The sequence below is a fragment of the Chamaea fasciata genome, unplaced genomic scaffold (genome assembly GCF_029207755.1).
Source record: "Chamaea fasciata isolate MVZ Bird 193981 ecotype frontalis unplaced genomic scaffold, bChaFas1.0.hap1 SCAF_2, whole genome shotgun sequence".
Taxonomy (NCBI): domain Eukaryota; kingdom Metazoa; phylum Chordata; class Aves; order Passeriformes; family Sylviidae; genus Chamaea; species Chamaea fasciata.
In genome coordinates this window covers 58,998,460-59,009,548 of record NW_027094087.1, presented here as the reverse complement: position 1 = coordinate 59,009,548, position 11,089 = coordinate 58,998,460, and the positions used below count along the sequence as shown (strand labels likewise).

Below are 11,089 nucleotides of genomic sequence, written 5' to 3'. Positions count from 1 at the left end.
TATTTGGCAATTTGTTGACTTAGACAGTTTTTCCACACAACTGCTTTGATGTTTCTGTAAACTATAGGGTTAATGAGTGCAGATTAGAGTAGAAAAAAAAAAAAACCCATGGAGCTGCAGGGACAAGGAATACTTTCAAGTAATATTGTCAGCAAATAAGGAATTTTTTTTTCTAACTTTTAGATGTACATATTAGATGAGATAAAAGCATTGACAACATCTCACTTAAATGAAGTTGAAAATGTTGCACTTATTTACTTCAGAATTGAAATTTCATTATCTATTCAAAACATCTGTTTTCTATTGTTATGTGAAAATTATCATATAGTGGATTGTGAGAATGGTTCAACAAGCTCTGCCAGCAGTTCTGTGGCAGAGCTGAATGCTCATCAATGAGTTGTGTTTGCATTGGACAGAAAAAAGGTAGCTACAGTTATTCCATCCTCAAGTTCAGTGTCATGCTGAGAGGGGAGCCCAGGAAGAGGTTTTTGCCACCTATTTCCTGTTATACTTGGTCTGGCTGAGGCAAGTTCATTTCCTCTCAGCAGCCTTTGCAGTGCTGTGCTCTGCATTGGTAGCTGGAAAAGTGCTGATAACAAACCAGAGTTTTGACTCCTGCTGAGCAGGGCTGGCACAGCCTCAGTGCTGTCTCACCAACAGCAGTAGGCTGGGGGGGAGAAAGATCCTGGGATAGGACACATCTAGGAGAGCTGGCCCATATTAACCATAGGGATATTCCGTATCATAACATGTCTGCTGAAATATTTACAGTGTTTGCTTTCTGGAGCAACCACTACATGTGCTGCAGCCCAGCTTTTGTGGATGTGGCCAGACATTGTTTGGTGACAGGAAGTAGAGAAAAAAAAATTCTTTATTTTTTCCTCTGTGCTTGTGTGTGCAAAAACTTTCACTTTTGCTTTAGTAAACCTCCTTATCTCAACCTATGTGTTGTTTTCCATCTTATTTTCTCTCCCTTGTTCAGCTGAGGAGGCAAGTGATAGAGCAGCTTGGTGGCCACCTGGTGTCCATCCAAGGTCAATCAAACAGAGGTGGCTTTTGTGAGAAGGGGCTGGTTCCATCACACCCACTGCAGGAAAAAACTGAGCCCTTTCATCTAAATTGTGGCACTACTGGAAAAATGCGAGAAGGGAGGAAGAAAGTATGAGAAAACAGCCCTGTAGACAGCAAGGTGAAAGAAGGAGGAGGGCAAGGAGGTGCTCCAGGCACAGAAGCAGAAGTTTTCCCATATGGAGGATCACGGAGAACCATGGTGGATATGGAGCTGCAGCCCATGATGGACCCCACACCAGAGCAGGTATACATTACCTAAATGGAGAGCCCAGTCTGGAGCAGAGGAAAGGTGTGAGGAGGGAGGAGCAGCATAGAGGAACGGTTACAGGCCGACCCAAACCACCATTCCACTTCCCACTGCACTGTTCATGGAGCTTCAGGTGAAGGAGGCTTAGAAAGAGAACTTGGAAGTGAAGGAGTGAAGTTCAGCTTTGAAACAGGAGAGGAGGAAGTATTGTTTAAACATTTGCATTTGTTTTCTTACCACACAACTCTACTTTTAATTGGCAATGAATTAAATCAATTTTCCCCAAGGATAGTCTGTTCTGCCCATGAGACTAATTGGTGAATGATTTACCTTTTCTGTCTTGGCCCGTAAACTCTGTCATTCCTATTATCTCCCCCTGTCCTGTGAGGAAGGGGAGTTAGTGAGCAGATGGGTGCTGCTTCTGGCCGAGGCTAACCCACTACAATAACTTAGAGCAGATGAAGGTAACATTTAAAAAGCTTCACCCAAATTTCCAGATACTGATCCATAATCCTAGTCTTACTGTTGAGCAATAGACAAGACTCATTAAGACAGTTTAGAACACAGCTTGTCCCAAAATTAACTGGAATTTACAGGAAATTTATAAATTGCTATTATAATAGAATTAATTTTTCATCTGTCTGTAACTAGACAAACAGAGCTGGTGCAAGTAGGTTAGGTGAGATAGATTAGAACTCTGGGGATATTTTGCACAGAATATACTTGGGCATAGAATTTACTTTCTTTAAGCAACTACTTTTTCCATTTGTAGTGATAAACATCCATAGTTCCTGATCCTAGGAAAAGCAAGATTTGTTTTTCACATTACCTGTTAAAAATTCTGGAATCTCATATGAGAAAGTCCTCTGTGTGTTTCTCAGTAATTTTAGGAAAGGACCATATTAGATGCTTTAGCTAACACCTAACATTATGCCAACTCAAATCCATTTCCTGGTTCTCAGTAAATCCTCAGTCAGCCTCTTCCTAAGGCTGTCTCTTGCTCTTCAGAAATCTCATCAAAGGAATTTTCTCTCTCTTTTGACTAGGAAAAGGTATTTAAGGCATTTAAGTCTCTAAATGCTTTAAAAAAACCTTGGTCACAGGTGTATTCATAGAAATGGAGATAACACCATGCAGAAAAAAAGGAAATTTTTACTATACTGAGACTTCTATATGGAAGTCCAGAGGGGAATTACAAGTTCCATTAAGGATGTTCTCAGAGTGAATTACTTTCAAGAGGCACTGTAAAGCTACAGTCACTGGTACTGCTCTGTTTTTTATTTGGAATAACTACTGACTTCTCTAAGATACTGTTTATAATTTCAGCAGTCTCTGTAAATCCTTTTCTAAAGTTAAGGTTGCTCAAGTTTTGCTCATATTTTAAAATTTCTTCACTAAAAAAAGAAAAAACAATTATATGTATTAACCATTAAAATTTCAGTACCAGCAAGCTACACCAGAAAACTGTGAAAGAGGAGCCATGTGTGAGTTGTGCTCATGTAACATTTGGTTCCAGAAGACAATTTTATCTTCAATGCAGTACCTCAGTTCCTCAGAACTCTTATTTTACAATAAGAAGTCTTAGCTTTGAAGAAGAAACTACTGCTAAAAAATTATTTGGTTTTGGTGTCAAAGGAGGGACTGGTCTAATTGGTGGGCCAATTAGACTAGATCAGTTATAGGACCTATGTGATAGATCTAAAAAAGACCTGTGGAAAAGAGAATCTTTTTTTTTTTTTTTTTTTCTTGAGATTTCAAATCATTGTGTCCCGGACAGTGTACTGTGCTTCCAGGGCACCGAAACAAGCAAAATATTTGCTATAAAATATACAGAGAAACTGCACCTACCTATCTTCACTGCATATCCAATAAGAAATAATGATCAAACACAAATATTCATGTAATGTCAGACCACATAGATGGAAATTTTGAAAGGTATTGTGATGACAATGACTGTAGCTTGAAGTATTCGAAATACAAATGTAAACTATTAATCAAAATAGATAGGAAGACATAAAATGCAGGTTGGTAGTGAGAGACTGCTGAAAGACTAAATAAAGAATTTCAGGCTGAATGTTCCTTTCATGCAGTATAGTGGAAACTATAAAATATCAAACATAATATGACAAAAAAGCATCTTTTACTACAAAAGCCAAGATCAAATATTCAAAACAGAAAAAGGGATGAAGAATCATCCTTTCAATCCAGACTAGAAAAAAAGTATGTTCTTAGTGGTTAAAAATACTACTCTATGTTTCATTATTAGAGCTCATCAACTCTAAGATCAAAGCACAAGTTTTTCAGCTTTGGCACATTAAGATGAAGATGCAAAATTATGGTGTACCATTTCCCCCATCTCTAAATACAGACTACCACCCTTTTTCACCTAGCAAGAATTTTTGTAGCAGTTAAATCAGTATTACTTTTAATAATGTCTATAATATCCAGATATTTCTACTTCTATTCTAAAGTTGCAGAATAAACTTGGTTTCATACTTGAGTCATCCTTTAATTGAAATTGCCATTGCACTAGTTCAATTATCTGTGGGTTTACAAGTAAAGTTTTCATTGTCGTGAAGATGTTCTTTGATAATAGGTACTGCTTGCTATGTTATTTGATTGACTAAATATTTACAGAGGCAATAAAAATTATAAAAAATTAAGAATTAATAACTATAAAAATGCTTAAAAATTAATGGAAATGAGACCTATATGCAGATGCTAAATGAAGCACTTGAGCAGGTGTATTGTTTTTAAGAAAGATCAAGGGCTATGTAATACATCTTTAGTACAAATAAACATGGTTCCTGTGGTTTTGACTGACTTACTGCATAAAACAACTTCTATACAAATCTTTGTGTCATCATATTTTAAACTTGTTACCTTGATCGACCCAAAAGCCACAGACAATTGTAATGTTATCAATCAATACTTCTAGCACAGCTGAGCATCTTAAGTCCTATAAATTTAGTCAGACTTAGTTACATGTAAATAAGATAGATTTCACTTATATCCATCTATTTGCACACTACAAATGGATAATATATTATCTTTACAGTGCCTGTGGATGATTTCCTAGAAATAAAGTTGCATGGGTTTGGTGTTACCGCACCTAAAATATTAACTAGTGGTGGCTTCTTTGAAAGAACTTGGATTTGAAAGATTCACACTTAGATTAATCCCAACTTTGCTTTTAGAGACAGTTATTTAAAATATGATAATAAAATATTATCAATACAGGAATAAATAATAGTATAGTAATACAATAATAATTTATAAAAATAAAAATATTTTATTAAAAATAAAAACCAATGAGTTCATTTGTGTCGTTGTGTAAGAAACTAAGTGTGAGTAAGAGGAAACAAGGAGGGGGCATCTGCATTTCTCTTTAACTATAATGTACCTATCACTGAATAATTTATTTTTAAGCACGTAAAAAAAAAGAAACTATGGAAGCAGTAGAAAAAGTGTGCTTCTGCATGAGGGTACTTATGTATGTCCAAGCATGCAAATAACTAAATGGGACATAATTTTAATTCTTTAGAACCTATTGCTCAAAAACGATATTTAGATTTTTATAGGAGAGTAATTTATTTATGTTTATTTATGTAAACATGAATAAACAGGACTATCAGGCAGTTCTTTCTCAGAAGCTAAGATTCCCAGATAATTTTTTTCAGAGATTTTTAGACAGTAAAAGACATTGATGTGATGGGAACTTTCTCTGAATATTGTTCACCCGTCTTCCTCTGAAAGCAGGAAAATAGATGAAAATTAGGGTCCTAACTAATAACAGGAGCACATAGTGCAGCCCATTGGCACATTTCTTCCTTAGAGCTTGGTGAGATGATCGAACTGGTTCATCTCTCTCTGTGTCAATTATTGTCTCAGAGTCCACTTTGAGCATAAGGAAATATCGAACTTGGCACCAGCTAAGATTCTGTTCCTTCATATCATATTTCCCTACGTGATAAGTCTTGAAAAAAAAATGGGAACTAGTATCTGAGGTGATTATTTCCCAGTCATCTATTACTTACCTCCAGAGGGATCTCAGAGAATTCTCTTTCATAACCAATGATTCTGTTAATGACAACTTACATATATGGTGCAGGATATTTCAATCTAATTATCTAATTTTTCACGTTTAGAGATATGAACAGAAATATATATATATATATATATATATATATATATAAAAGTTTAAGGTCTCCAAGTATAAGTTTAATTCCATACTGAAACAAAATTAAGACTTTTAAACAGTCTACCAAAGGGACTTATTTTCTGAGGTAGTGAGCAGTACATCCAAGACAGGCTTGCCACCAGCTCTGTGTTTAGATGTTGGAGAGAGAAACAGAGGGGAGAAGTAAAACCCGATAAGGATATGTGTCTTCTGTGCGACTTTCACAGCACATTCAAACAAAGATCAGAGTTATAAAATTCATCTTCTCCAGATTCTTTCTGGCATGCTTACCTAGTTCAGAACCTAAAATATAGATTAATAAAATTTGTATCTTTTACTTGATTTTGAAAGGAAGACCAGAAAGTACTCCTCCAAATAATTTTCAGCTCTAAATAATGATTGTTCATGGCTCAACTTCTCTTGTTTCACCTTTTGTTTCACATGAAAACCTCTCTTAATGAAATCTTACTTAGACTAATGAATACTGCTGGGCAAAAGAACAGAAAATGCTGTCAAGTAAATAACAACTGTCTCTCTCAATGAGCATCCCATATGCAGCTTTGAGGCAAATTGTAGAAGACTGGACATTACATATGTTATCTCCCTTCTTGAGCTTTTTCAGGGTCTATGTTTACATTTTCATTCAAGTTAAGATTCCAGAGCTTCAATGCATCTGTGATATGGGCATTAGAGCCTGATCTGAGTGAAAGCAAACTAAATGTGATTTATCGACAAAGCACTTGCTGAGGTAAGAAACCTCTTGTTTGAAGGTGTGTTGGCATATGTATCACTGAGTAATGTGTGTTCCGCTTTAGATCATTTGCTACAGAGGTCTTACTGATTCTCCTGACAGCCTTGAATTTTCAGATAGGAGATAACGATCATAATGGTTCTCATTTTCAGAGACTGAGACGTAGCAGCTGCTCCTCCTCGGCCTACATAAGGAGGGTGAAAAATTCAATGTGAACAGCTGCCTGTTTCCTCAGCACAAAGAATAAATGCATGCAAATATTAGTGATGTGTCAACTTCTCCACATCACCTACTATGTGCAGATCAATTTACTTCTGACTCAAGCAAGTTAGATGTATAACAGACTTATGCAAAAGAATGGAAAAGAGACTGAAATATTTTTCAGGCAGAACAAGACAAAAAGTAGGAAGTTCTCTGGATCATTAATGCTACTCTTAGTACTCTAATATGTCAACATATCTAAAAAAGCTTTTAACTAATTTGGAAACTGTAGCATGTTAACCTATCAGCGTAGAGCTCAGTTTCAGCAAAAGAATCCTACTTCTCAGTTATAGGAGTTTCCAAATGATGCTTTTGCATTTCACTTTCCAGAGTCTGGCCAATAAACTCTGAACAATCTCTGTTTCACCTCAGTGTTCTGTATACAGGATTTATGTGGTTAGTCTTTTGCTTAGTCTTTTTGTTTTATTCTGTGGTTGAATTTACTGAAGAGTTCTTTGTTTATGGGAAAAGATTACTATGGGGAAAGAGAGGGAATTTCCTTATGCTGTCAGCTGAAATTTCAAATGAAATTTTATCTTATATATGCAGAGATTTATATATAAATTATACTAAAAATGCTATTAAAATATAATCACATTATTGTAATCTACTATAATCACACTAAACAATATACTATGTATAAACTGTAATTATAAGTCATGATTTATAGCATATAACTCTCCTATTTATTTTATATTGCATATTTAAAAATTACTGTTGCTTCTTTTTATATTCATTTGACAGAAAAAGATGTTCCTCAAACTGTATTTCTATTAGAGATAGAATATTTCATTTCACTTGCTAAAACTTTTTTTCTAAACTCTGAATTAGTCGGGGTCTGCTGTGCGTATATATACTGACTGCTGGATTTAAGATAATAACAATAATTGTAATTTTGTGTGAAGATAATCTTGATCAGGAGCTGGAATATTGACTTAAGTACACAACTATCACCACTCCCTGTTGGTCTAGTTATTGAGCCACAGGTCTTGTTTAGAATGCTGTCATTATGGGCAAATGTTAAGAAAAGAATATTGTCAAAAGGCTTGTCTACATTATGGATTTTTTCTATGGGTATTGTTGCACCAACATATGGTATATTTACTTGCTTTAAAACACCCATACGGCTTTGTCTTGGTTTCTAACTGGACTGAACACTGAAAAAGTGGAAATTCATGTTTCTCTAAAGAAGGCTTTAGTAGTAGATTGAAGTTTTTTTCAGGGACTTTTACATCCTTTTTTAATTGTGGGTTCTGGAGTTGCACACAGTATTTATGCTGAGGCTGCACCAATGCTGAGCACAGCAAGAAAATCAACTCTGACAGTCTGGTGATGCTGTGTCTGGTTTTCCCTCTTGGCTGACAAGGCTGACTCATATTGAGTGTACTGTTCACCAGCACCTCCAGACCCTTTCCTGTAGGGTGCTTTCTTCCTTGAGCTTGTGTCCAGCATTACTCCAAACTGGGTGCAGAATCTGGCACTTTATCTTTTTAAATTAATCCCATGTTTTATAGGCCACTACTCCAATCTGTCTGGAAACCTCTGCAAGATGCTCCTCTCCGGGAGGATCAAGAGCAGCTACCATTTGGTATCATCAGCAAAACTGCCAGTGGTGCATTCAACTTCTGCATCCAGACTGTTGGTAAATATATTGAGCAGGACAGGCCCTAGAATTGAACCGTGAGGAATACCACTGATGATAAATCCCCAGACAGATGTAGCTCCAGACTCTACAACCGTTTGAGCTCTGCCCTTCAGCCAGTTCTTCACCCAGCATATCATGAACCTGCTCATCCCACAGCTGGACAAGTTGTGCGGAAGACTGCTGTGAGAGACAGTTTTAAAAGCCTTACTAAAATCCTGTAAAAGTACATCCACTGCCTTCTCTTGATCCGCTTGATTGAGGACCTTAATACAGAAGGAAAAGAAATTCATGAAGATTGTATCCTGTGGGAAGGACCCTAAGCTGGAGCAGGGAAAGAGCATGTGGGGGAAGGAGGAGTAGAAACAAAGACATCGACTGACCACAAACCCCATTCACCACTCTGTATTGCCCAGAGTGAGAAGGTAGAAGAGTCACGATTGATGATGAGCCTGTGAAAAAACAGAGATATGGGGAGAAAATGTTTTTAGACTCACTATTTTTTCTTATTATCCTCCTTTGATTAATTGGAAGCAAATTAAATTCATTTCCCTGACTTGCTTCTGTTTTTGCTGTGACAGTAAATACTGAGTGATCTTCCTGTTCTTATCTAAATCCAAGATCTGTGAGTTCTTCATCGTATTTTCTTCTTCTGTCATGTTGATGGAGGGGGAGTGATAGAATGGTTTGATGGCATCTGGATACTAGCCAAAGTCAAAACACCACAACATAAAAAGAAAAAAAAGAAAAAAAAAAAAAAAAAAGAACAGAGAGAAAAGAGTTTTCTGATTATCTAGAATGCACTATAGTACATCTCTAGAGTGTAGTTAAACTTTCCTCACAGACCTCAAGAAAAATTAATATATAAATCATAGCTGCATGGTTTCTTGAACTTCCTGTTGAGTATGTTGGTACTCATGTAAGAAAGTGGTAGTTATTCAGTACTACATCCTATTTAGTATAAAAATGTTCTGTTTTGTTTTCCTAATATAATCCCTTTTCATCTAGATAGCTGAAATTCTGAAAATACAATGTCTTTATTTTCTTCATAAGGACTGAAATAAATTTCCTGTGGCAGCTATTTGCTAGGAAGCTAGGCTAAATTCTTCAGTGAGTCGTTCTTCACACTCATTTTAGGTTCTTAGTTTATGGATGTTCCCCCATAGTGTTGCTGGAGGTACTAGTCTCTATTCATTTCATAGAGAGAATATTTAGACAAGAGTTTCAAATTACAGGCATAGCTTTCAGACAGGAAAATAAGGCAGTGGTAACTTTTCTTACAAAATGTAGGAAAGATATTGAGATCAAGATAAAGAAGCATGAGATCATTGAGTGACTGTAAAGTTTTTCCTTTGTGTTTTTGCTCTTTGACACTAGGAAAAATGAAAGACAACATAAAACCCCTCGACTTTCTTGAAGGTTCTTGAAGCCTGCGAAAGTTAAGTCATTTCAATCTTTAAGGGAAAATTTGAATACCACATCTGTCCCTTGTGTATGCTAATGATTTTGACACTTATAAATAAAATGAACAGTGGAGTGCAGAATAATTGCTTATTTCTAAAAACTTCATAAAGATTTTTATTATGTGTAGTTGCCCTGTGTGGCTGGATGAGTGCTTTAAAGTCTCCTTCAGCAGGCATTAATACAGTAGACCATAGCAACACTTAAAAAACCCCATTATAGCCTATTATGTCAATGAACTGTGCATGAAGAATTTCCTTGGTAGTATTTATTGGTGCAATACACCATGACAACCATAGAATATATGTTAATGAATTTGATGGAGGAATCATAACAGTTATATTAAGATCTCATGGAAATTAAATAGCAGTGTCCCATACACTTCAACCAAAATCATAATAGCTCTAAAGTGTCTCCTGTGATCACCATGGAGGAAATTGAGAAAAATTGCTGCTGTGGTAGACCTGATCTTTGAGTTTGAGGTTTTCCATTATACATTTTTTTTCAGTAAATGTTAAAAAATACATTCAAGTGTGCAACAAAATTTTATTTAAATCTCCATAAACCATAATCCAGATTGTTTTTTCTCTCCATATTTAACCAACTATTTTGCACCTTGAAGTATTATAGTCTAAAAAGACTTTGTGATCTTATTGACCACGTGTGCCATAATCATCCCTAAATGCAAAAGATGTGTAAAAAATAATCCAACAGAAGCCAGGAACTGCAGATAAGGCTTCTTATTCCATCCCTAATACATTCTACATGTCTGGGGGTTGCATTAGATTTTCTTTGGTTCCGGACAGACTGGGTAGTAAAATACTGAGCTGATTCCAGATGAGATATTGTTAAGCCTCTCCTATTTATCCTCTTCATGAGATGATGGAGGATTGTGCAGTTTTGGTGAAGGAGTTTCTACTTAGCAAAGTGTTAACTTATCATAACTTTCCCATAAAAACTCCTTCATCATAATCTGTTTTCACAAGAATTAAGACTCAGTGTTCTTTGTCTCCACAAATGCTTTATATGGAACTCTTAAAAAGAAATTAAGTTTCCCAAATCACTAGTCACTTCTGAAGCTTTCTGAAATCTGTACTGCTGTAGGAAAAAGTGAATAAATATAAAAAGGTTATATGGCTCTTCCTCATAGCCAGAGCAAGAGCCATTAGAGATGTCATTCTTTATAACAATTCTTAGAGAAGGCTTCTGGAAAGGACAAATTCTGCAGTGAGATTGAAAACTCAGGCTGTTACATGAAGTTCCTCAAGTATACAGAGACAGTACGTAAAAAATATCTGTCAATATTGGAAGAAACACCAGTGATTTTTGTCAAAGTGAGCATTTCCTTTCAGAGATTGGGAAAAAAATAAACTCTAATTGACATTTTTATTCTACAAATATAATTTTTTATGTGAAATACTGATGTAAAATTATTCTTTACCCTTTCTTTGTTTCAGGTTTTTTTTCTAATATTTT

General features: G+C 35.7%; 1 long non-coding RNA gene across 1 annotated transcript; it reads left to right on the top strand.

Moving 5' to 3' along the window:
• The first annotated feature begins 956 nt into the window (after positions 1-956).
• LOC136285967 (uncharacterized) lies at positions 957-8,919 on the top strand. Its single transcript, XR_010719622.1, has 2 exons — positions 957-1,315; positions 8,025-8,919. It is a non-coding gene; the product is annotated as an uncharacterized lncRNA (long non-coding RNA).
• Positions 8,920-11,089: the final 2,170 nt, after the last annotated feature.